Source organism: Podarcis pityusensis, assembly GCF_964106645.2.
Source record: "Podarcis pityusensis genome assembly, chromosome: 11".
Classification (NCBI taxonomy): domain Eukaryota; kingdom Metazoa; phylum Chordata; class Lepidosauria; order Squamata; family Lacertidae; genus Podarcis; species Podarcis pityusensis.
In genome coordinates, this window is record NC_138036.1 from 18,052,551 (window position 1) to 18,079,031 (window position 26,481).

Consider the following 26,481-nt stretch of genomic DNA (forward strand, 5'->3'; position numbering starts at 1 on the left):
CTGATTTTGCTATCCATTTTATGCTTTTATGTCCGTATGCAACTTTATTGCTTTTACATTTTCGCTGATTCGAAGTGTGTCTGTTGCGGTGTGCATTTGACCTGCCACTCACCTTTTAAACTAAGGCATACAGCTCTACACCCAAGCAAATATTATACTTGTATTTGCAGAAGCAAACCCTGAGCAAACTCGAGATGCACATGCCTGGATCTGAATATTCAACCTCCAGTGAACTCAGTTTCCTTAATGGCTGAATGATAACTTGGAAGTCAGTAGGTAAAAAAGACAGGGCTTTACAAAAGAAAAAAGAAAAAAGCACCTAACAAAAACTCATTTTTATTATCTTAGCAACAAAATCATGAACACATTGCAAACTGGATGTGAAAAGAACTTTAATCTCTAAAAGGAGTTGTTTTTTTTTTAAAAAAAGCTATTTTTTTCTGACACAAGAACACCGATAGCGTCTCTTCTTGTACCTAAACCTTAATTGAACAATTTCATTCATCCTGAATACTTACATAAATACATATATACAGTATATTGGTCGCAGTCCAAGTTGGAAGAAACCAGGCACAGATAATCCCTTTGATTTCAATGGGCTTAAGCGTGCTCAGTTCTGCATTGGATCGTGGCCACCATTCTCAACTGCACTTTGCCGGCTGCGCTGTGCCAGAATCTCGTTCCTGGCTTTGTTTTTGAAGGGAAGCTGCTGTTCATCAGCATGCCAGCTTGGCTGCGTCTCATGTTTTGGAACAGAGAGCTGCACAGTTAACTGGGAGCACATAATTTCAAGGGCACTCTTTTTTCCAGAAAAGTGGATCTGTAAAAAAAGATGTCTTTTATTCCCACTTACTGTGACTTAATAAAAAAAACCCCACCCCAAGCCATATTGCTATTTTTCTTAGTTTCGAACACAGAAAGAGTCCTGCTTCGTCAGATCAAATTGAGCCTTCTCTTCTCATGATGGTCAAGCATATGCCTCTTGGAAACCCAAGAGCAATAGCATTGAGGATTGCCAGCTTTCTTACTTGCCTTGGTACTCTGCCTGATTTCTCCCCTGAGAAGCTCAGGAGTACCTAGGTAGTCCTACCACTTATGCTCACAGTACTCTTGGGAGGTAGCTCAGATGGAGAAATAGCAAATGGCCCAAGATCACTGGATAAACTCTATGGCTGAGCAATGGGTTGTACCCACATCTCTCTATTCTGAGCCCACAATTCCAGCCCAGGGAAAGGAACTTGTTTCAGTCCTCAACTAGAGCCAGGGCTTTTTCGGCTGTGGCTCTGATCTGGTGGAATGCTCTGCCACAAGAGATTAGGGCCCTGCAGGACTTGACATCTTTCCGCAGGGCCTACAAGACAAAGCTGTTCCGCCAAGCCTTTGGCCAGGGCACAGCCTGACTCCCTCCTTTGGCAATCTACCCAATGGTTGCCATCAATTTGATTTGAAGCAATTGTTTAATGGAATGATTTTGAAATGTTCTCTTGTTTTATTGTTGTTAGCCGCCCTGAGCCCAGCTTTGGCTGGGGAGGGCGGGATATAAATAAAAAATTATTATTATTATTATTATTATTAATCCAAGGGCCAATTCCTTTCTGGCCAACCTTTGGAGGTCCATGTGCCAGTGGCAGAGCAGGTGGAGCCAGAAGCAAAAGCAGACAGGGCAACAAACGTAGATTTTACCATTGTACAATGTGTACAACAGACATCTCTCTCTATCCTCCATCCAAACAAGAGGCATTATCAGAGTTCAAGAACACAAGCCAGTCAGGCAAAAACATTGTGTATGTGTGGAAAGCGGAGCCAGTGAGGGCGTGGCCTAGGAAGAGTTCAAAGGGCCACACAGAAATGCCCAGAGGCCATATTTGACCTCCATGCCCAAAGTTTCCCACCCTGGATCTAACACAACGCTGGATGTGGTATTTGGTGACAATGTTAATCTTATTCAGAGAAGACCCGTTGATCTCAGAGGTTCAGCTCTGTGACTAAGGCTAAATATCAGTTTGAAGGTAAAGGTAAAGGACCCCTGGACAGTTAAGTCCAGTCAAAGCCGACTATGGGGTTGTGGCGCTCATCTCGCTTCCAGGCTGAGGGAGCCGGCGTTTGTCCACAGACAGTTTTCTGGATCATCTGGCCAGCATGACTAAACTGCTACTGGTGCACAGAGGACCATGATGAGTGCCAGAGCGCACAGAAACGCCGTTTACCTTCCCAACATAGCGGTGCCTATTTATCTACTTGTGCTGGTGTGCTTTCAAACTTCTAGGTTGGCAGGAGCTGGGACAGAGCAACAGGAGCTCACCCAGTCATAGGGATTGATCGGCAAGCCCAAGAGGCTCAGTGGTTTAGGCCACAGTGCCACCCACAGTTTAACTGCAGCCTGGCACATATATACTTGCAGGTCAGACACAGGTAGCCCCCTGACAGTTCATGAAGCTTCCCTGTTTTTCCATCCCATCAGAGTTCTTTCCCTCCTTATATGTGCTGGCCTTGAAAATCCTCCTCCCCTCTTCTCTTTCTCTCCCATATGTGGAAGCTGACTACATGTGTGCCTTGGTGCTCAAGAAAATCTCCATCTGATGTAGGACTTGTGGATGTTGGGGGAGTGTAGCATCCCCACAAAGCACAGAGAGCATTGTGTGAAACCTCATCCCCTAGCAGTACACCAGCTATTAAAGAGGCTGCCCAATGATGATGATGTTGGTAAATTTATTAGCCACCCCTCAGCAAGTCCCAAGGCTGGCTACAACAATGTAAGATTCAGAATTAAGAGGGGCTTACAGTCACAGGAATAGGGTGCACCCTCAAAGCATGCATCTCAGGTGTCAAAGGCCAGGGCAAATAGGTGTGTTTGCAGAATACGCTGAAAGCTGTATCATGAAGAAGCCAGACAGAATAATACAGCAGCTGGGAATATAACTTTTACCTCTGTGATTTCTACCACCCATTCTGCTGTGCCCTATTCCATGGCCACCCTGAAGCTTTTTTTCACTTGGACAATCCATTCCACATCATCAAGAGATAACAACTTTTATTTCTTTTGTTATTATTTGGGGAGGGTGTGGGTGTGTCATGCCCTGCTGATGATCTTTGCACAGGGCTTTGCTGACGCTCACAGACCTTGAAATCCATCTGGTTTTGCTTGATCAGCCAAGTCCTAAAGGGAGAAGATACTTTTTAAGTCCTCCACGCCACAAATATGCTGGTGACCACTCAGAGAGGTGAAGACCAAAGGCTGTCCTTTGAAATGGAGTGGCTGAAAACCAGCTATGCAGCAGTCCTGTGATGGGTTCTCTGTGCCTTTTGAAAACAATGGGATTTAAGGATTTTAACTCGCTTGGCTAGAATTGAGAGAGGTTTATCAGAGGTGATTGCAACTCTGGACAAAACTATATCACGGGGCAATGGAGAAGAACTGATGTAAAGAAAGACACCGTTGGGGCTTGGATTGTGTCCCCCTCTCCCTGAAAAAAGTTTTACAGAGCTCAACACCAATTCGAGAGCTGCCACATAACTCTCAAAAGGCACCAGAGAGACTCTATTTTTTTTTTAATATTTTTATTGATTTTTTAACACTTAATTAACACATACAAAACACAATACAATAACAAACAAACACATAAACATGTAAAATTTCAAATCCTTCTTTTCATACCCCTATTCTCTCCGACTTCCCCATACCCTCCCTTTCTGCATCCCTGTTTTCAAATTTCTTCCAGCAAATCCTCTCTTCAAATTTTAATTAATTGACCTTTAAACCCTCTTGTCATTACCAAGTCAATACAGCAGTAACCTCATAATTTCCTAACCTTGGCGTTTTAGCATTCATTTACTTTATAATAATTCTTAAGATAAACTTTGAATTTCTTCCAATCTTCCTCCACTGTCTCTTTTCCTTGATCTCGGATTCTGCCGGTCATCTCAGCTAGTCCCATGTAGTCAATCACCTTCGTCTGCCATTCTTCCAGTGTGGGTAGTTCTTGTGTCTTCCAATACTTTGCTATAAGGACTCTTGCTGCTGTTGTGGCGTACATAAAAAAAGTTCTGTCCTTCTTTAACACCAATTGGCCAACCATGCCCAGGAGAAAAGCCTCTGGTTTCTTAAGAAAGGTATACTTAAATACCTTTTTCAATTCATTATAAATCATCTCCCAGAAATCTTTAATCCTTGGGCAAGTCCACCAAAGATGAAAGAATGTACCTTCAGTTTCTTTACATTTCCAGCATTTATTATCGGGCAAATGATAAATTTTTGCAAGCTTGACTGGTGTCATATACCACCTGTAAATCATTTTCATAATATTTTCTCTTAGGGCATTACATGCCATAAACTTTATACCGGTGGTCCATAACTTTTCCCAGTCAGCAAACATAATGTTATAACCGAAATCCTGTGCCCATTTAATCATAGCTGACTTAACCGTCTCGTCCTGTGTATTCCACTTCAGCAACAAGTTATACATTCTTGACAAAGTTTTAGTATTGGGTTCTAACAATTCCGTTTCTAATTTGGATCTTTCCACCTGGAAGCCAATTTTTCTGTCTTGTTTAAAAACCTCCATTATTTGATAATAATGGAGCCAATCTCGAACTTTAGACTTCAATTTTTCATAGCTCTGTAGTTTTACCTTATCTCCCTCTTGCTCTAGAATTTCCCCATATTTTGGCCATTTCGATTCCATATTAAGTTTTTTCAACCCTTTAGCTTCCATTGGCGACAGCCACCTTGGGGTTTTGTTTTCCAACAAGTCTTTATATCTAATCCAAACATTATATAAAGCTTTCCTAACAATGTGATTCTTAAAACCTTTATGAACCTTTACCTTGTCGTACCATATATAAGCATGCCATCCGAAGGTATTATTGAACCCTTCCAAATCTAAAATGTCTGTATTCTCAAGGAGCAGCCAATCTTTCAACCAGCAAAAAGCTGCTGATTCATAGTACAACTTTAAGTCCGGCAGGGCAAACCCCCCTCTTTCTTTTGCATCCGTAAGTATCTTAAATTTTATTCTGGGCTTTTTGCCCTGCCAGACAAATTTAGATATATCTTTCTGCCACCTCTTGAAACAGTCCATTTTGTCCAAAATCTGCAAAGCCTGAAATAAGAACAGCATTCTAGGCAAAACATTCATCTTAATAACAGCAATTCGGCCTAACAAGGAAAGCTTCAAATTTGACCAAACTTCTAGATCTTTCTTAACTTCCATCCAACATTTCTCATAATTATCTTTAAATAGATTCACATTTTTAGATGTCATGTTAATCCCCAAGTATTTCACTTTCTTAACCACAGCTAATCCTGTTTCCTTTTGAAACTGCTCTCTTTCCGTAGCTGTTAGATTTTTCTCCAGCACTTTAGTTTTTTGTTTGTTTAATTTAAAACCTGCAACTTGACCAAATTCTTGAATTAATTCCAAAACCCTTTTCGTCCTAGTGTCTGGCTCTTGCAAAGTAAGTACTAAATCATCTGCGAAGGCCTTCAATTTATAATGTTTTGCTCCGACCTGAACCCCCTTAACCAACTGGTCTTTTCTAATTATATTTAGCAGGACCTCCAGGACTGATATAAAAAGCAGTGGAGATATTGGGCACCCCTGTCGTGTCCCTTTTTCTATCTGAATTGCTTCAGTTACCACGTTATTTACAATTAATTTGGCCTTTTGTTCAGAATATATTGCACCTATACCATTCTCAAAACCTTGGCCTACCCCCATCCCTTGTAGATTCTTCTTCATAAAACTCCAAGAAATGTTATCAAAGGCTTTCTCCGCGTCCACAAATATCAAAACTGCCTTAGTGTTTCTATTAACTTCTAATAATTCCATAATGTCTATTATATTCCTCACGTTATCTGACAAATGTCTTCCTGGGAGAAAGCCTGCTTGGTCCTTATGAATCTCACCCACCAACACTTTTTTCAGTCTTTTTGCTAAAATGTCTGCAAAAATTTTGTAATCCACATTGAGTAGTGATATAGGGCGGTAGTTCTTGATCTGAGTCTTTTCAGTCTCTGTCTTTGGTATCAGTGCAATATACGCTTCTTTCCACGATTCAGGAAAAGGCACCAGAGAGACTCTAGGGGTGAGGCTGAGGAGGCTGCTGTTGCTTTCTCACCACTGTATTCCAGTGTCACCACAGCAGATACAAAAGGGGTGTGGCATTGAGGGAGTCAGGTGATGGCAGAGACCAATGGTGATTTGTGTAGTCTTGTAAAGCTGCAAACTCTGGCCCACCTCTTCAGTTTGAGCAACTTGTTCTTCAGACTTTGGCTGGGCTATCCACTTAAATGTGGCATTTAGCCATCGTGAATCTGGGCAGTGTTTTTAGATTGACCTTGAAGTTCTGCTAATATTATAAATTGTAAAGCTTAGGTGTCATGGCAGAAAGGTGGTTTACAAAAGCAACCAACCAAGCAACCAACAAATAATAGCAGTTGTTTCCAGATGACCTGTTTTTCGATCATTCATACTGATCTGCAGGGCTGGATTTAGGTTTGATGAGGCCCTAAGCTACTGAAGGTAATGGGGCCTTTTATATGTCCAGCTGTCCTTTGTCAACAACAAATTGTCACTGTTTTTTGTGTTGAATATATGCTATATGGTAATTTATGGACCTAATAAATATCTAAAGCTATTTACACATAACAAAATAGGAGCCTACACAACACAAAACACTGTTGCTGTATGTAAGTTTTATTTTATTTGTTTTTTTATCTTATATTTGGAGATGTACATCCAGGGTTTTTTCCCTTTAAATTTTTTTGGGGGCCCCAAGAGAGTGGGGTGCTAAGCTATAGCTTGTTTAGCTTATATGTAAATCTGGCACTGCTGATCTGTCTGCAGAAAGATAAGACAATTCTGTCTATTTCTTAAGCGTCCATACCAATTTGTTTCCAGGGCAGGTAGGTGACACTGCATGAAGCATTATCACCCACTTCATACGGGAAGTGGCAGCCCTTAAAGATACCATACAATGGCTTTGGACTTGATTTGTGACCCACTTAAGAGATGGAGGAGAAATTCAATTCATTTTGCATTTAAAGGTAAGCCCTACTTAATGCGTACTTTACAAACAACATGTGAACTGAAACAGAGCCAGCATTTGAATTTGGCACTCCTCCAAATCTTGCAATGTAGCTCTTCAACTGCATGCAAAAACACTGCATCTATAAAAGCATATATTAATGAAGATAACAAACATCATTATATATGGGGAAATTGCTTTGCAAGAATGTGCATATTAGATAAAATCGCATACCAAAAATGAGTCTTATTAGGAGAAATTTGCACTAAAAGGCTGGTGAATTTTGAGAAAGACTTTAAAAATTAAATAAAATTGCAAACTGATATGGAAATAAGATTATAAAAATGGGAAACTGAGAGAAACCAAAAACTAACACTTTTTCCCTTCCTTGGAAACTCTTTAAGACCATCAGTCTAACAATATGGAACAGAGAAGCAAGCAAGCTGGGATAGCTCAGTTGGCAGAGCATGAGGCTCTCACTGTCACGGTCATGGGTTTGAGCCCCACATTGGGCAAAAGATTTCTGCATTGCAGGGGGTCGGACTAGATGACCCTTTTGGTTCCCCAACTATGCAATTCTATGATACTCCAGGAATGTTGGTTTAATTTGTACACTGCCATATTTCTACACTTACTCAGCCGGTAGTTAGAAGGCTTTACCTGGAGGACTGTGGTTTTCTCTGTTGAGTTCCACATGGCTTATATCTAATCTGTTTTTCTACTTTTTTATGTTTGCATTTTAAATAGCTGACTCCTTATACAGAGCCATTAGTCATTGGTGACATTGGCTTACCCATGTTCTAGTGTGTCAGGGTTATGACAATGATCTTCACCGAGACGTTAATCAGCACAGTGGCAGTGTAAAGAAAACAGAGGATAAGTCGTTGAGGCATTGGCACAGACATAAACAGCCAAGCTGTCTGGTAAAAACCTCATGTACTATGTTTGCTGAAAGAAAAGAGGTCAAGCTCACTGGAACTCAATTCTGGCACTTCTTGGGAGAACAAGGGAGGTGTTCAGTTCATGGTGAGTTTGAGCTTAATTTCTCAGGTGAATTGTACTTGAGGAAAGGTATCTGTGAGCATCATGGCTCAAGCTAGGGTATGCAGGTCCACGACCATCAACTTCAAGGTCAGCAGCAGCAATCTGGTTCAGTTCCAATTAATCTAACTGATTACTTCATTTAGTTGCAGTTCTAACCTCAAGGAATGTAAATTCAGAACCTGTTAAGCATTTTTGCTTAGGCTGCACAATTTATTTCACTTCAGAATACTGTAGAAGACCCATCCAGACTGGTATTTTATTGCAGGTATATTCTGCAACATGTCCTTAACACGATAATATTGCATTGGTGATGGATTTATTCCACTTTCTTAGTTTTCTGTGATGCTTCCTTTATGCTGCCACATGTTTGCTGTCCAGAGGGACTATAGCACAACAAAAGCCGGAAAAATAAAAGCCAGAACACTGGTGGTATAGAAAATTGTGGGATTTCAGCATGAAGCTATGGGATAGGCACTGAAGCAGCATGACCAAAAACTTTAGCAGGTGCACAAAGTATTGAAAGTGGGCTTGTGTGTGACTGCCCCAATAGCATTAAGGGTGCAAATCATCATGAATGTGCAATAAAAGGGATGTCTACAGGTGCTACAGGTGCTATAGGGACACGGGTGGCGCTGTGGGTTAAACCACAGAGCCTAGAACTTGCCAATCAGAAGGTCGGCGGTTCAAATCCCCCCCCCCCCGATGGGGTGAGCTCCCATTGCTCGGTCCCTGCTCCTGCCAACCTAGCAGTTCAAAAACACGTCAAAGTGCAAGTAGATAAATAGGTACTGCTCCGACGGGAAGGTAAATGGTGTTTCCGTGTGCTGCTCTGGTTCGCCAGAAGTGGGTTAGTCATGCTGGCCACATGACCCAGAAGCTGTATGCCGGTTCCCTCAGCCAATAAAGCGAGAGGAGCGCCGCAACCCCAGAGCCGGCCACAGCTGGACCTAATGGTCAGGGGTCGCTTTACCTTTACAGGTGCTAAAGATGGCAGGGAGCTATCAGTACACTGAAACTCTGCCCTATAACCCTCTTGGGAACTTGAATTTTAACACACCCACCCACCCACACTCATAGACAAATATCCTTTGCAGCAAATTTAGATCCCTGGAACAATGACAGGAAAGCAGGACGCTCTCAGGTACTCTCCACTAAATACCAAGGGAGGGATTTGAAAGCTGAATCATATGGAAATACTCAGGTTCACTATCATCTGGAATCCCCCCTCACCTCTGTTTATGTTGCATCTGCTGTGTAATTGGCTGACAGGCTGACTACTTAATTGTCTACTTTGTTATTGTTGGAATTAGCACTGTGCCAAAATCTGTCATCCAGTTTCTCGGTAGGTTTCATCCTCAGTCTAAGACGCTTCCATTTTTCTGCCTCCTTCTCGGGGCCTTTGAGAATTGCTTTATAATTTCGGTGTGTGTGTGATTTCCTTTCCTTTCATTTCTGATCTTAATCATACAGTGGCGTAGCGTGGGGGGTGCAGGGGGGGCTGGCCGCACCGGGCGCAACATCTGGGGGTTAGGGTTAGGGGGCGCAAATCCACGGGTTAGGGGGCGCAAATCCATGGGTTAGGGGGCGCAAATTACTTGCCTTGCCCTGGGTGCTGACAACCCACGCTACGCTACTGTAATCATAGCAAGGTGGCCATGGGTGGGGTGTGTTTTTCTTTCCCTGGAAACATTTCTCCAGCTCTCTGTCCTGGTTCTGGTTCTGGTTCTGGTTCTGGTTCTGGTTCTTGTTCTTGTTCTGGGTCTGGGTCTCGTTCTGGTTCTGGTTCTGGGTCTCTCTCTGTCTCTGACATCATAGAGGCAGAACTGAACCCCCACCGCACATCTTAACGAACCAGAGCTACAGCATTCTTTTGTCATTTCTTGCCCTGCTTAAGAACCTTCTTTATTATCTCTTTAAAAAACAAAAAACCAGTCCCTGAAAATTGCAAGAAGCATGTCCCTTTTTAAAAGGAGGAAATGGAAATGAGCTTCTCGTGAACTAGCCCTCGCAGTGATCTCATTAATTTGCCTCCCCTCCTCCAAAGAAGCAGGAGGTCACGCAAGCAACAGCCGCCTTTAAAGGCTAATAACTTTGCTCCTTCTGGAACGTGAAATATGGGAAGTGCAGAATTGTTACTGGAAAGAGCAGTGAGACCTATTCCCATCGGTCACTGCTTCAGTGTGTGACATGCGAAATGTGTTTTTTTTTTATTTAAAAAAAGTCCCTAGTATAATAGATGCATGTATGGCTATTTCTCAGGCGTTTATTTAAAAAAACTCTCAAGAATTTAGGGGTTTTCTTCTTCTTTAAAAAAATCTATTTCCAGGAAAACTTAGAAGAATCTGGCCAGAACATGATCCGAACATTTGCTGTTGTTTCTCTGCTTCAGCGCAGCTTGGGAAGGGAAGGAGTGGTGCGTTGAAGGAGATCTTAACCTCTGACTCTGCTTTCTCCATGGAATTCCCCCCTCCTGGCTTTTACTCTACTGGCCTTCCATAACAGTTCCAAAGCTTGCCTTTATCATGTATCTGAAATCTGGATTGGGTGGGTGGGCAGCTACTGGAAGATGGGTATTTGCAAGGAGAAAGTGGCAGATTTCTGAGCATGAGTTTCCTTTAAGAGTGTGTATCCCAAGAGATAGGATGCAGGTGGTGCTGTGGGTTAAACCACAGAGCCTAGGGCTTGCCGATCAGAAGGTCAGCGGTTCGAATCCCCATGACGAGGTGAGCTCCCGTTGCTTGGTCCCTGCTCTTGCCAACCTAGCAGTTTGAAAGCAAGTACAAGTAAATAAATAGGTACTACTCCAGCGGGAAGGTAAATGGCGTTTCCGTGCGCTGCTCTGGTTTGCCAGAAGCGGCTTAGTCATGCTGGCCACATGACTCGGAAGCTGTACGCTGGTTTCCTCGGCCAATAAAGCGAGATGAGTGCCACAACCCCAGAGTCGGCCATGCCTGGACCTAATGGTAAAGGGTCCCTTTACCTTTACTATCCTAAGAGATAAACAACTATACGATTTTTAGAAGACACCTGAAGGCAGTCCTGTATTGGGAGGTTTTTAATGTTTGGTTTATTGTGTTTTAATATTTTGGTGGAAGCATATAAAGAATAAAATTATCATCAGCATCAGCATCATTTTTCTGCAGGGGTTGATCTCGACAGTTTAATGTTCTGGGTGTTGAGTTTTGCACATTCATGGATGCTACACAGTGGAGACAACTATGCTTTGTATCCAGTGCTAGTCTAACTCAGAGTAGACCCATTTAAATTAACGCATCTAAGTTAGTCATGTTGGTTAATCTTAATGTGTTTATTTCTTTAAAAAAGTAAAATGTATCTTAATGGGTCTACCCTGAGTAGGACTAGCCCTGATTTCTTTCTTTCTTTCTTTCTTTCTTTCTTTCTTTCTTTCTTTCTTTCTTTCTTTCTATCTTTCTTTCTTTCTTTCTTTCTTTCTTTTTTAACAGTTATAAATTGCCATTATGATTTTGCTTAAGCTGGCACACAATTAAAGTGCATAAGGCCAGTTTGCCTTTTTCTCTTCACGTATATGTGATGGTTTTTCTTACCAAGTGTAATTATTTTGTTTGTCTCCTTTGCATTTTATTTTAAATAAAAAAAGATTTTGAAGACGTGCTTCCAACTATTCCAGAAGAAGTAGCTTTTTATGACATGAAAGCATTAGGACGTCTCCAAGGTACTGCAAATAAAATAATTTATGGTAAATGAAATTACTGCTGCTGGGAAAAAGACTTGCCTAATGTCAGTGTGCAGTGGGGGAAACCAAAGCAAGCCGGCTGATGGGGATGTGCTTATGGGTCATACACACAGAAATGTGTATGAAGAATGCCAGGCCAAGGAATGGGGAATATTTGCTGAAACAAGAGTGCTCTGTGTTGAGACATCAGTCTCTTTATTGGAGGTTGGTAAAAGGTCTTGGAATGTGAACATAGCTACATCTTTTCAGTTCACCACTGGGCTGTCCCATTTTTTTAATGGCACATTGCTCAAAGTTGCTATGAATGCGTAAAGCGTGTAAGTCACAGAAAGAATATTACAGGGGAAATGTGCATCACTCCTAGACGTACTACCTGTTCCTTATCAGTGAACCTTATTTATTTGTGAGATGCACTATAAAGGAAGGAGGAAGAATTTGGGTGATCTTTCAGCTAAATTGTACTCAGAGCAGACACACTGAAAGCAATGGATCTACTTGAAGACTTGCATTGGCTACTACCCCTACTAAATTTAATACGTTATAGGGACAGTAGATTCTAATAACTCACTAACAATGTTCTGAAGCATGCAATATAATCTTCTGACACATGCATCGTTGTCTTGCTGCAGCCTCCCTCAACTGCTGCTTTGGACTACAGCTCCCATCTGCCCTATCTGCATAGAACTTAATTTAAGTCCCTCCTAGCACCAAAGCATGGGACACGGGTGGCGCTGTGGGTTAAACCACAGAGCCTAGGACTTGCCGATCAGAAGGTTGGCGGTTCAAATCCATGCGACGGGGTGAGCTCCCGTTGCTCGGTCCCAGCTCCAACCTAGCAGTTCGAAAGCACGTCAAAGTGCAAGTAGATAAATAGGTACCGCTCTGGCAGGAAGGTAAATGGCGTTTCCGTGCGCTGCTCTGGTTCGCCAGAAGCGGTTTAGTCATGCTAGCCACATGACCCAGAAGCTGAACGTCGGCTCCCTCGCCCAATAAAGCGAGATGAGCGCCACAACCCCAGAGTCAGTCACGACTGGACCTAATGGTCAGGGGTCCCTTTACCTTTACCTAGCACCAAATCAACAGGTGCAAAATAACCAAAAGGGAGATTAGAATGCAGAAAGATAATTGTCTTGTTCAGGCATGCATAAAGGGGCGACTGAGAATATGTGGGCTAGCCCCACCTCTAGATGCCAGCATGCATGCTGACCATGGGCACCTTCCCCTGAGGAACCAAATGCCCCCCATTGAACACCACAGTTGAGCAGCACATGGAGCACACTAGAAGGGAGGTTATGGAATGGAGTGCCCATCCACAGGCCAGAGGGTTGGTCTTTTAAGGCCCTGAAGTTCTCTATCAATTGGTGGAGCCTGCAAGTGGTAGCCGGGAGAAAGAGGCTTAAAGGTTTTATTTTTTTATTTATTTTACTTCATAAAATTTATATGCTGCTTGACTGCACCAAACAATAAATTAAAATGATCAATAAGCACAGTTATAAACAAGTTTATCCTGCAAACTCTAACCTCGCTGTTCTTGCAAACATGTGTTTTACTACTGAACTGTCATCTCTCCCCAATAAGCAACAGATAACAATGATTTTCATCATGACATTCTTGCTCACTTTCCTGGGGCATCTGGCTTTTCATAGTGGAAAGTTGGTTGGTGAGTAAGAGACAACTTTCCTCTCTTCTGGGAAGCCATTTCTCAACATTCATATTCCAAGAGTTCTCCCTATCGGTGCAAAAGGCCATCTTGAGACTGGCCTTTAAAGAGGATGATTGGGAGTGCATCCAGTACCCAAATTTGCACACAGTGTATGGGGGAGCCTGTTATTCTGCTTAATATAAATATTTGCAGAATTATACTTAAGTAATTATCCATGCAAGAGGGAAGATGTTTATGCACGCTGAAGCAAAGTTTGCTAGCAGAGGCTGAGATTTCACCACTCCCAAGGGGACTTCATAGGAATGGAGATTTTCTTCTAACCTCTGGCCCGCTTGCCCTGACATACGACTTTAATTTTCGAGGGAAATTGGCACTGCGGCATCTTGGTACTGGTAAGCAATCCATCATCCTGAGTAAATGTGGGTGTGACAGTTGAAAATGCTAGCCTTCTTAAAGCCATGGTACAAGACATCTTGGATGAAGCCCACAGGAACCACAAGCCTTGGAGAAAGTTTCACACAGGAACCTGCAGTGGGAAGATAGCTCCTGGGTCACTGCTCTCTCTAAATATCTCAAAACAGAGCTCTTTGGAACGATAGTCTAGACTAAAGGACAGCATTGGCAGAAGATCAAACATGTGGCTTCGCTTCATGTCCCTGTTTAATGAAGTGAGTTCACAAAGGGTTTTCTCTCAGCCCCCTATTCTCTATCTCACTATCTCATGACATTCTGTTTACTAGCTGCTATTTTCTTGTACCCATTCTCGATCAATAATTGCCTGTTTGATCTTTCACACTATTTGAGCAATGGTTTAAAAAGAAGAAGAAGAAGTTAGCATGAGTTCTGAAGATGCTAATTGCCAGGTCCCAGTTCCTTCTCCTAAGTCTTTAAAAGTGAAATGTGAGCGGTAGATTACCCTGGCTTAATGGTGTATGAATGTGAATGTGCACAGACACACACTGCAAAATGTTAGAACTCTGCTTTCCCCATATTCAATATTCAGATGTCATTCACCTTTCCAGGTGTTGGACCATCATCTGGAGGTAGCAATGGCCTGGATGAATTATAATAATAAAAATAATAATAAAATTTTATTTATATCCCGCCCTCCCCAGCCAAAGCTGGGCTCAGAGAGGCTAACAACAGTAAAATGATAAAATATTCTAAAATCATTTCATTATAAAATTAATTCAAATCCGATTAATAGCAACCATTGGGCTAGAGTTCTGTGAGGATTGCCAAAGGAGGGAGTCAGGCTACACCCTGACCAAAGGTCTGGTGTAACAGCTCTGTCTTGCAGGCCCTGCGGAAAGATGTCAAGTCCCGCAGGGCCCTAGTCTCTTGTGACAGAGCGTTCCACCAGATCAGAGCCACAGCTGAAAAAGCCCTGGCTCTGGTTGAGGCCAGCCTAACCTCTCTGTGGCCTGGGAGCTCCAAGATGTTTTTGTTTGAAGGCCGTAAGTTCCTCTGTGGGGCATACCAGGAGAGGCAGTCCCGTAGTTACAAGAGTCCTAGGCCATATAGGGCTTTAAAGGTTAAAACCAACACCTTAAACCTGATCCTGTACTCCACCGGGAGCCAGTGCAGCTGGTATAGCACCGGGTGAATGTGATCTTGCAGCGAGGACCCTGTAAGGAGTCTCGACGCGGCATTCTGCACCCGCTGGATTTTCTTGGTCAGTCTCAAGGGCAGCCCCAGGACTGCGACTGGATATTGAGAAGATGGAGGTGCTGAGGGTAGATGGGGCCATGTCCAGGAACTGAGGGGGGTGGTACTCCCCCTAAAGGAACAAATAGAAAACTTAGGGGTATTCATGGATCCAGTGTTGTTACTTGAGGTCCCTTCACAGCTGATTTGCCAGCTGTGGTGCTTCCTGTTCACAGTAATCAATACTCTAGTACCGTATTGGCCTGAATATAAGCCTCACTTTCCCCCCAAATTCCAACCGTGAAAAGTTAAAGTGTTGCTTATATCTGCCACCTTACAGAATGCAGCCAGGAGCGTGGGGCAAACAGTGCCAGGAGAGTGGCAAAGTGCCCCCCGCCCTGCCTGCAGTCCCCCACCCTCTTCCCCAAGGCAGGGACGGGAGAGAGTAAAGAAGGGGAAAGGCCGTTGGCAACAGCTCCCTGCTGCTGCCGCCCAGTATGCAGCCAGGAGCTGTGAGGAATGGGGTGGCTTATATTCAGGTATTTTTTCTTTTTTCTTTCCCCCCCATCAATTTGAAGGGTGCGGCTTATATTCGGGCCAATATGGTAACTGCCCTGTTAGACTACTACATTACCGTACTGCAGCTTTTGCAGAATGCAGCCACCAGACTGTTGTCTGATGCCTCACTGTAGAAACATGCAACATAAATTCTTCAGAAGCTGTGTGTTTGCTACTAGGCATAACCCAAGGTACATTAGTGTAAGCCCTGAACAACTATCTATCAATTATTTATAAAGTAGTTATAAATGTAGACAGTGAATCTAAGTAACCTCTGACCAGAAATTATATATATATACACTATGTCTTAACAATTTTGTCAATCACATCGCACTACACCTTCTGTAAAATAATCACGCTTCGTCTCCAAATAAGTGAGATTTGTTACCAAGACACTCCTTCTGGCAACCTATTCAAGACTTCCATTCCCCTAAAAGGTAAAGGAATTCTAAATTTCCAGTCTAAATTTACTCATTTCCTGTTTATGTGCATTTGCCCTCATGCCAACAATTGTCCTTTAATATAAGGAGGGTTTTTTCTCACTCCACTCGATGTTCCTACCATAGCTCTATTTACGGAGACTGTGAGTGTCCACCTTCGGCTTACATTTTGCCAGACTAAACAATATTAAGTCTCCTCTTTTTATTCCGTCTGGACACTTTAAATGGTTTTCTGTGAGCCAGTTCCAGTTTGCCATCACCTTCCTGAAAATGGTTGACCACAGTTGTACACCCTGTCCCAATGTGGTCTTCCTGGTGTCTTTTACAAAACTTCCAGTGTTTACACTCTCTCTGCTTGGGCTGTTGTTCTTAATTCTCCACATATCATATGTCAAAATGTGCCATATTTGGTCTATATGAGGGGTAGCTAACCTCGTGCCCTTCAGATATTGAAATATCTTCAGCTCCAGCCAGCATAGCCAATGGTCAGGAATGAGGGAGATGTAGTTTAGTTCCATGTTGGCTATTCCTGGTCTATATATTCTAGAACTGAGGTAAATAAATGACTGAAATTAGAATTCCAGCATATAGTGGGGTGTGGGCAAAAAGTCAGGACTCAAAACAGGAGGCCATTTTGGGATGAATTCACCACATGCACTCACTCTCTCTCTCTCTCTCTCTCTCTCTCTCTCTCTCTCTCTCTCTCTGTCTCTCTCTCTCGTGTGTGTGTGTGTGTGTGTGTGTGTGACCACTGAAAAAATGGAAATGGCTTTGTCTTTGCTGCTGCTGCAGGCATTGTTCCCTTCTCAGAGACCCAATCACCATTTTCTTTCCTCACAAACCCTAGTAGACACAGCACAATTCCAGGCTATTAGGGCTATCTCCACTGGTGGCTACCATTGAAGACTAACACGTTGGTATTGTGTTAAAGAGCTTTGATAAGCAAGCACGTACTTCATTAGATGTATGGATCTCATGTGCAAGCCTTTAAGCTGCCCACATTTGTTATGAAGATTTTCTGCAACCTTCTCTACGTACAACAAATTCATTTTCAAGTTCCAGTCATTTTGCAGCTTCTGTGGGAGTTACATTCTGGGGATTGTGCATAAACCTGACATCACATGTAGTCAGAACAAATTCGGATCCACCCTGCATGAGCATCCCTACATTTCCGAAGCCAGTACACCAAGATGACCTTGCCCCCAATCACAGGAGCCAACTCCTAAGGGCTGAGGTCTTTTTACCCACCCACCCCCTTTTTAGGGCCTCCCCAGTGGATTGGCATTGTCATTCAAATGGTGTGTGCGCCCCATGTCTTGTGACTGATTATGCAGAGCATAATCTATTTTATTCAAGTTGGCCCCCCTGCCCCCAATGCAAGGTTGACAGCTTTTAAGCTCTCCACCTTGCTTACCAGGCTTTGGGAGGGTCTTGAGAAATCTTGGAGAGCTCCACAAGGTCTTGCAAGAGCTTCCCAGAGCCCTAGAGACGCTCAAAACCCAATAAGCAATATGGAGAGCTTGAAAGCTCTCACCACAAAGAGCTTTGAAGCTCTCCGCCTTGTGTGTGTTTAATGTGTGTGGTTGTAGCTGCACGTAATGTTGCGATCGTCAAGTTAATTGCATGCGAGTTGCAAGTCGACTGTCTTTACAAGTAAAAAAATTCCTTCCTGTAGCACCTTAAAGACCAACTAAGTTAGTTCTTGGTATAAGCTTTCGTGTGCATGCACACTTCTTCAGATACACACAAGGTGAGCATCCCCTGCTTGATTTGGAATGAGCCTCACTCAACTTCTCAAACTGATAGGATCTCAGTTGACTCCTTTAAGCTCAGCCTCATTCCTAGCTAAGCCTTTCCACACCTTCCCACAACACTGCCTTTTACCTATCTGCTGCCAGCAACACCTCCCAGCAGGGCATGTGTAGGATTTGCAAGATTACAAATGATTCACAGAGACCGGATTAGAAAGAACAACCTCTGCTTGGCACTGTGCAGCTACCAACTGTATACAAAACTGAAACTGGTCAGATCTCCTTTGTTTCCTTCCCTTGCTAGTCTGACCCAGAACTGATTCCCTCCATACAACCATTTCTAAATCACTTTAGTTTCTGCTCACATTACAGGGCATCTCTTGGGCTCCAAGAGATGATATATATCTCCATGGAAGATATAGTTTCATGGCTCCTAATTTCTATATGTGCAAGGGCTGCCAAAAACAATATCAAATGATTTCTAGTGTGTCTGCTAGGGATATCAGGAATAGTGGAAGCTACCTTTTCCAAGGTTCCTGGAGCTCAGTATGGTTGAAATAGTTTCTAGTGCCTAAGAGAAGCTTCAACAGGAATCCTCTTCCTCATCATCTCCACTACTATTTGGGTACAGAATAGTAGATGTGGGGAAAGCTCGCAGTGAGGTGGGCCCATTGCTACCTGGGACCTAAACGATCCCCCAAAGCCTTAAGGATCCCCAAAAGCCATAAGGAGCAAACCCTTGAATTTGCCTTTCCAAAATCCACCCCCTCCCCCTGCCTGATATATAATAGATGATTCATCATCTCCAACTGAAGTCAGGCATATTGCTGAAGTAAATTTATTATTCATCAATTACCAAAAAGAAAGAAGCAGCTATTTACACGCCTTCTTTTGATATATCATGTGCAATTTAGTCTTCCACTGCCAACAGCCTGTGTATGATAAATGGGTCCTCTTCCTTAGTATTAACAAGCCTCAATTATGTTTACACAATACAATTTGTCATGAGGCCATAAATGGTAATGCTGGACTTAAGACTGATATTATTTGAGAAGCACGCCAGGCAGTTTCCCCACCACCACGTAATTCCACTTCAGTACAGCTCCTTCTGACCAGTCCACTCACACTTTCTCCACACACGTAACCATTCCTACATTAATTCCTCTATCCTGACTTTGAACTCAACATGTCCCTTGCAACACCTCAGCTGCATACAGAAGGCATTTCCCCTCTCTGCCATTTTCTTTTTCTTTTATCACATTGTGGAGAATTCAGGACAGAGGCCTAAGAAAGGGAACGAACAAGTGTCTAGGCCTGCAGCCCTCCAGATGTTGCTGGGTTGGCCAACAGTCCAGGGATGTTGGGAGTTGTCCAGTGATACCTGGAGGGCCACAGGTTGGCCAATAGAGTGGACTTACATCGCTGCAGGCCAGTGAAGTCATTCCATGTCTAGGTGACTGGTCTCACATTGCTTTGTTGGTGTATTTTTATTATATTTTAGTATTTTTATTTTATTGGACTTATTTACCGCCCTTCATCATAAGATCTCAGGGCGGCTCACAGAATAGTGTAATGCGAATAATGGATTAAATTGCACAGTGCTTGGTCTCATGCTTTGAGGAGCATGTTTGCTCTCACATCTGGATGTTCTGAGAGAAAGGTGCCAGGTACACTGTGTTGCCATAGCAACACCAGAGAGATCGTGTGTATGACTTGCTGAGTCATTCACCCTTCCATGTAGAGATGGGCACAATGATCTCTAGGACATCGCTTTCATTAAGTCCTGTTGCAAATCCTGATACTGTCTGACTCTGAATCTGTGAGAGTCAGGGGAAGAGGCTGTAGGTTTCATTCAGTGGCATTAGCAAGCATGGTGATAGTCTTAGTGGATCTGTTCTTCTTTGGCGATCACTCATAGCCGAGTAAGATTGTCTTCCATAAACACAGTTTTAACAATGAGTCCATAAGTGACTGTGAAGGCCAATTATGGATCCACACATCATTCCACAGTGGGGACACTGGTTTCTGGGCGGGAGTTGATCACAGTGTGGATTTGCCAAGCGTGCCTTCCTCCTAGCATGTTTCTCCCTTGCGTCCTGAATTTGAGTGTCTTCAAAGCCCATAACACCTTTGGTAAAGGCTGCTCTCCAACTGGAGCACTCGCAGGCCAGTGTTTCCCATATGTATCTTCACTTCAAAGACCAGAACTGTGTATAGCAGATAGCGTTTAGCTTTCTCTCTTGTCTGGAGACAATAAACACTTTGTTACTTTGAACTATGTGGGAGAAAAGTTTTACCCTTAACCGGGGACTCTGGAAGAAGCTGTCTTCTGGGAGCAGGAAACCTCTGAAAACTCTGCTGGGGCTCTGCTTACTTTGGTGATACATCACACCGGCTTCCACAAGTCACCAACATGCTACGCATTGGTCCCCGTCCAAATATCTGAATTTAGGCCCCATCTACACTGCCCCTTTTAGTTTTGCAATGCCCTGTGCAGTAGACTAGGTTAAGTTAATAACAGATACACAAAACAGCAGCTCTTGTCAATAAATTGTGAGGAGTGGGGTGCATGGGGCCTAAGGGGTTGTGCATGATTACAGTGGTACCTTGGGTTAAGAACTTAATTCGTTCTGGAGGTCCATTCTTAAACTGAAACTGTTCTTAACCTGAAGCACCACTTCAGCTAATGGGGCCTCCTGCTGCCACCACGCCGCCGCCACATGATTTCTGTTCTCATCCTGAAGCACAGTTCTTAACCCGAGGTCCAATCCTGGGTTAGTGGAGTCTGTAACCTGAAGCATCTGTAACCTGAAGTGTCTGTAACCCGAGGTACCACTGTATACTGCTCCAGCCTCCTCCTCTCTCATTACAGTAGAACTCATATGGACATCCAACAAAGCTGAATGTTAGAAGATTCAAGATAGACAAAAGAAAGTACTTTTAATGCTGTGCATTAACTGTGGAGCTTGCTCTCACAGTTGGCCAGCAACTTGGATGGTTTTAAAAGAGGATGAGACAAATTGATGGAGGGCAAGGCTATAAATGGCTACTAGCCCTGAATGGCTATGTTCTGTATCTACTGTTGGAGACAGGATGCTATTGCCCTTATGTCCCACTAACAGGCTTCCCACAGGCATCTGGTTGGCCAGTGTGAGAACAGGATTTTGGACCAGACGGGCTACTGGCCTCATCTAGCAGAATTCTCTTAAGTTCTTACCAACGGGCTGCCTGGGAAAACACTGAATAGCTGGCCTGCTCCCACGTTAAACCTCTCTTGGCAACTCAGTAACTTACCCAAGCACTTTTGCTGGTTAGGCTGTATTTAGTTGAGGTTCTCCATGACAGGAAATGACAGTGCCCTTGTTTTTAAGATTATACTGTTTTGTACTTAAGATTATACCCTGCCATTTCGAGTTATAATTTAATTTGCATTAGGGTTCATGCCCTCCTTTTTAGGTTATGTTTAACCGTAAACTTCTAAGACAAGGTTGGCGCAGCATCTCTGAGTGATCAGCAAGGATTCTGACTCTTGTCTTTCCTTTTAAAAAACAAAACAATGAGAAGGCTTCCTTTTTTTCTAAATTAGGCTACTAAGATTAACACAGCTGCTGGTGGTAGTGAGAATTAGGAGTGCGTTTTTGTGTAAGTGAAAAGAAATTCCTGGGCTCAGCATACGCTCAAAGTCACCCTGTTAGTTAATTCTCCACAATCAATTTCAACGTCTTGCAATTTTCACAATGAAAATAGAGAAGCTTTCTGTACAAAGAAAAGGAGACAAAAATTAAAATGAACCTAGAAATGCTCCATAAGTTGACTGTTGTCCTGCTAATTGTCATTCCAGAGCATTATAAAAGTGACTATTTTTTCCATGAACTTATTCAAGTTTCCGACACTGGCCCTTTTTTAATACGTTAATTGGATCATTATTACTGTGGTCCAAAGCCTGCCAAATCTGGAGTGCTGTTCTTTTTCCAGCTTCTGGCAATGAAGATCATTGCAGCTGTTAGCAAATGTGCTATTGTTTCTAGATCTACACCTTAATATTCTTTGTTTCAGGTAGCATTAAACTTATTGTATCTTTGGTTCTGAAGGCCCCTTTCCTGATCTATGGACATATCTGTGAGGCATAATGCAGTGTTAGCTTTCACACAGTGCCTTCAGTGCTGGCTCCAGGGCAAAGGGCCTCCACTGGGCTTACAAGCCCCCTCCTCAGGGATTTACTGGGTGGTCCAGCAGTTAGGACAGTGGACAGACTGGGAGGAACTCCAGCAGGACTTGCAACGGTAGACTTGCAGCTGGTATCTTCTGTCCCCCACAATGCAGTGCTGTGTATATGACTGTATCAAATACCCACAAGATTAAAGGGTAGGCAACGTACTGATTTTCTAAGTCAGGATGAAAGGAGAACAAAAAGGAAGGAACCGTGGCAAGTTCTATTTATAAAGATAGGCAAGCAGATCAGCAGAAACCATCTTCTGAAGACTATGACAGCTAGCAGGGTATAGTCTGAAGACACTGGGTGTCAACCCCTTGCTGAAGCTAAGCAGGTCTGGGTCTGGTTAGGGATAAAGTCGCAAACCACAGCCATACCACAGAGGTGTGCAGACAATATTTCAGAGTTATCTGTGTTCCACCTGGATATTGGTTATGGTTCAGGCTACATCCATGTCTTTCTATGACCAGAATTTCAGCCTTTGGTTCCCTGCACAGGCTATCCATATAAAAATAATAATAAGATGACCTCATAATATCATACATCTGAGGAAATAGGCTCTAGTCTATGAAAGGCATATGCCAGTATACATTTAAAGCAGCTTCAAAGCAGTTTAAACAGCCATGGTGTCTCCCTGGGAAGTAGTTTCTTAGGGGTGGTGAGAGTTGCTAGGAAGACCCTATTTCCCTTAACAGAGCTACAATTCTCAGACCAGTTTGAATGTCAGTCCTTCTTCCCAGGGACCTCTGGAAACTGTAGCTTTGTGGGGCAGGAATACCAGGAACTTGTAACAACTTTGGCACCCTTAACAAACAAAGCCGTGACTTCATTAAATGTATACTACAGGCGGTGCCCTAGTTGCAAACTGACTAATATGCCTCTGAAAATTCCTTCTTAAGCGGAACCTTGGATTTCAGTAAGGATTAATCAACTTCCTTTTTGCTTGTGCAGAGCAAAGCTAATAGCTAGAGAACCAGTTTTCCACTTGTGTACAGCTTGAATGTTGACTCCATATAGTCCCAAACATCATTTTAGACTCTTTGTAATAATCAAATATTATTAATATTGTCCCTCATACTTTTCTTGGAAGTCAGCTTCTTTCTGTTTTTAAACATATCCCCCTTTAAAACATTTTGATATCTGTTGAGTTCCATCAGGGCACACAGTATGGTTCAATACCTTTTGACCTCGTTGTTTTCTCAGCTTTACCTTTTTCCTTATGGCTTTGAAGCTGAGAGTTCCTCTAGGGTCCTCTCTCTGTGTGTTTTTTAAGTACACAGAAAATGAGTTTATACGTTGCACATTTTGTCTCTTCTTTCATCTTTCCCTCTTTATCGGTCACTTCCCTTTTAAAACTGGCCTTTGACAAACCAGATTTCCATCGACGTCGCACAGTTGTATGTGTGTACCTTCAAGACAGTGCCTTACAAGAGAACTTGTAAAACAACAACAACACACCACACACACACACACATCTATTAAGCAACATATAATCCTTTCTCTCTTTCTGAAGAATCCAAAGCGGCATGAAGAGTTTCTTCCCTTCCTTTCATATTTCTTCAGCAGAGCTAGTGCTCTTATTCTTCCAACATTTGGCAGGTGGAAGAAGAATGCTGAAACTGATAATTACATTCCACATGCCTTTGTGAAACGATTTCATAAAATTTTCTTATTTATTTACTTTTTAAAAAACATTTCTATGACTGCTAAATCATAAAAATATATATCAAAGTGGTTTACAAGATTTAGAAAGATTAAAAACCACGCAATAGGAAAGCGTTCAAAAATTTAAAACAATTCAAAAGCTGAAAAGTTAAACACAAACATCAATAAACCACTGTTGGAAGAATGAGCTCTTAATTGCCTGCATAGGCCTGGCAGAATAGAAAAGTTTCCAGCATTTAAAAGTTGGCACAGAAGGCAGTACGATTAGTAGTAGAACAACAACAGTAGAACAGATCATCAGTAGAACAGATGGTTTGCATGCAAAGAGTTCAAAGGTCGGCCCTTGGCATCTATGGACAGGGCTGACCCAAGGCATTTTTCTGCCTGAAGCAGACATGAAAATGGTGAACTCCCTGTGGGAACTGTAGTTTGTTAGGAGTGCTGTGTTGTTAATAATAATAATAATAATAATAATAATAATAATTTTTTATATATATCCCGCCCTCCCCAGCCAAAGCCGGGCTCAAAGCAGCTAACAACAGTAAAATGATACAACATTCTAAAACCAGTTCATTTTAAAATTAGTTCAAATCAAATTAATGGCAACCATTGGGCTAGAGTTCTCTGAGGATTGCCAAAGTAGGGGGTCAGGCTGTGCCCTGGCCAAAGGCCTGGTGGAACAGCTCTGTCTTGCAGGCCCTGCGGAAAGATGTCAAGTCCCGCAGGGCCCTAGTCTCTTGTGACAGAGTGTTCCACCAGATCGGAGCCACAGCCGAAAAAGCCCTGGCTCTGTTTGAGGCCAGCCTAACCTCTCTGAGGCCTGGGACCTCCAAGATGTTTTTGCTTGGTGACCGTAAGGTCCTCCGTGGGACATACCAGGAGAGGCGGTCCCGTAGGTACGAGGGTCCTAGGCCGTATAGGGCTTTAAAGGTTAAAACCAGCACCTTAAACCTGATCCTGTCTTCCACTGGGAGCCAGTGCAGCTGATATAGCACTGGGGTGAATGTGATCCCGCAGCGAGGATCCCGTAAGGAGTCTCACCGTGGCATTCTGCACCCGCTGGAGTTTCTGGGTCAGTCTCAATGGCAGCCCCACGTAGGGCCAGTTACAATAATCCAGTCTGGAGGTGACTGTCGCGTGGATCACAGTGGCTAGGTCAGGGCGAGAGAGGTAAGGAGCCAACTGCTTAGCTTGGCGGAGGTGTTAGTGCATGGATAGGCAATATCAGACTCAGGAACCAAATGCAGCCCTCAAGAGACTCAGACCACCCTGCCTCCAGTCCTGCTTTGTATCCTCCTTGAGTGCCTTTGACTGAAATATGTCTTTGGATGGTCTGAGACCTCAGGGAACTGTTGCCACTCTTGGTAGATAGTATCAGGTTGGAAGGATTGATGATCTGACTGAGTAAAAAGCAGCTATTCTTGCAATGTAACATTCCCCTCTATCTATTCCCCCACCCGATCAAGGAAACAATTTGACACAATATGGTTTCCATTCCTGACTTTCATAAATACTTTTCTTGAGAGTTCATGACCTCCAACTACCCACAGTGGGTTTTGGAGGGCCACATCAGACAGTTGTTTTACTTATTCTTTATCTGATTTCAGTGCTTATCACTTCTTTCCAAACATATACTGTCACAACACATGAGAGATCTGTACCTGTTTGTTCTGTTATTGTTGTTCTTTATTATAGTGCAAGTTGCAAATATTATTATTATTAATGCTGAAGTGAAATTAATATTTATTATGTTATTTGCTGTAGTGAATGATGGGTGAAATTTCTTTATTTTCTTCTTGTTTAATTGGTGTAAAACTAGTCTGTTTAAAAAAAAAAAAGAAGAAATTTAGCACAAAACGGACAACTCTCCATAGCTCCTTCTTCTAAAGTGAACAATTAAGCACATCATTCACCAAGATGCACATTCTTGAAGCAGGAAAATCCATTAGGGAAAGATCTTGTGTTGACTTTGCTAATAGAAATAAATTCAGGGTAAATATGTAAGGTTGGTGCATTGCCAACGCAAAGAAAAACCTTCTTAAAACACTGCTAGATTGCCCCCCCTCCCAAAATGCTTTGAGAAATCTCAAGTTTCATTTCCTCACAGATGAGCTCTGCCATGTCCTGCTGAAGAGAAATCATGTGATCTGGGTGCCAGAGCAAAACTCTGCAAACAATTCCAAAGAATACAAGCTTTTCCCAAAATAGGACGTGCCGAAATGAAAAGCTTCCGCCCAAAATAATTCCTAAGGTATGTTACCTGTATGATATGACTCCAAAATTAGCAGGATCCAATGGCAGTTTTAAGGTCTGCAACCTTCCCATTCTCCTGAAGAATGTCACCAATCTTCTTGATCTTCCTTTAGTTTGTCTGCAAAAATCTAGGGAAATTTTGACCAAGCAGAAAAAAGCTCCAAGTTCATCACATTTTTTTCTTTAAATGAAATTCAGCAGCTTTTCTGCACGTCCTCCATCCTCCAACAGTCCCCAGAGCTTCAACTCTAGTTGAAAAGAGAGTTGCGTGGAGAAAGAGTGGAAGAGAGAGCTGGAGAGCAAGAAAAAACAGACCTTTTAGAGGGTGCGCCTCACTTGCGCAATTTTTGCTTATGGTCGTGGGGCTCCAGAACATAGCCTCTGTGTAATGGGGGGGGGGGGCGCTCCTGTATATGAAGGGTATTGACAACCAAGCATGTGGTGAGCATATGGGGTGGATGGCTGCCATAGGAACTGGTGTTCCGATTCATGTACTCATGGCAAGG

General features: G+C 42.9%; 1 long non-coding RNA gene across 1 annotated transcript; it reads right to left on the reverse strand.

Moving 5' to 3' along the window:
* Nucleotides 1-26,481, reverse strand: LOC308458423. The gene is made up of 3 exons (XR_013977392.1): nucleotides 25,983-26,481; nucleotides 22,000-22,229; nucleotides 1-820 (listed from the first exon to the last, which is right to left on the reverse strand). It is a non-coding gene; the product is annotated as an uncharacterized lncRNA (long non-coding RNA).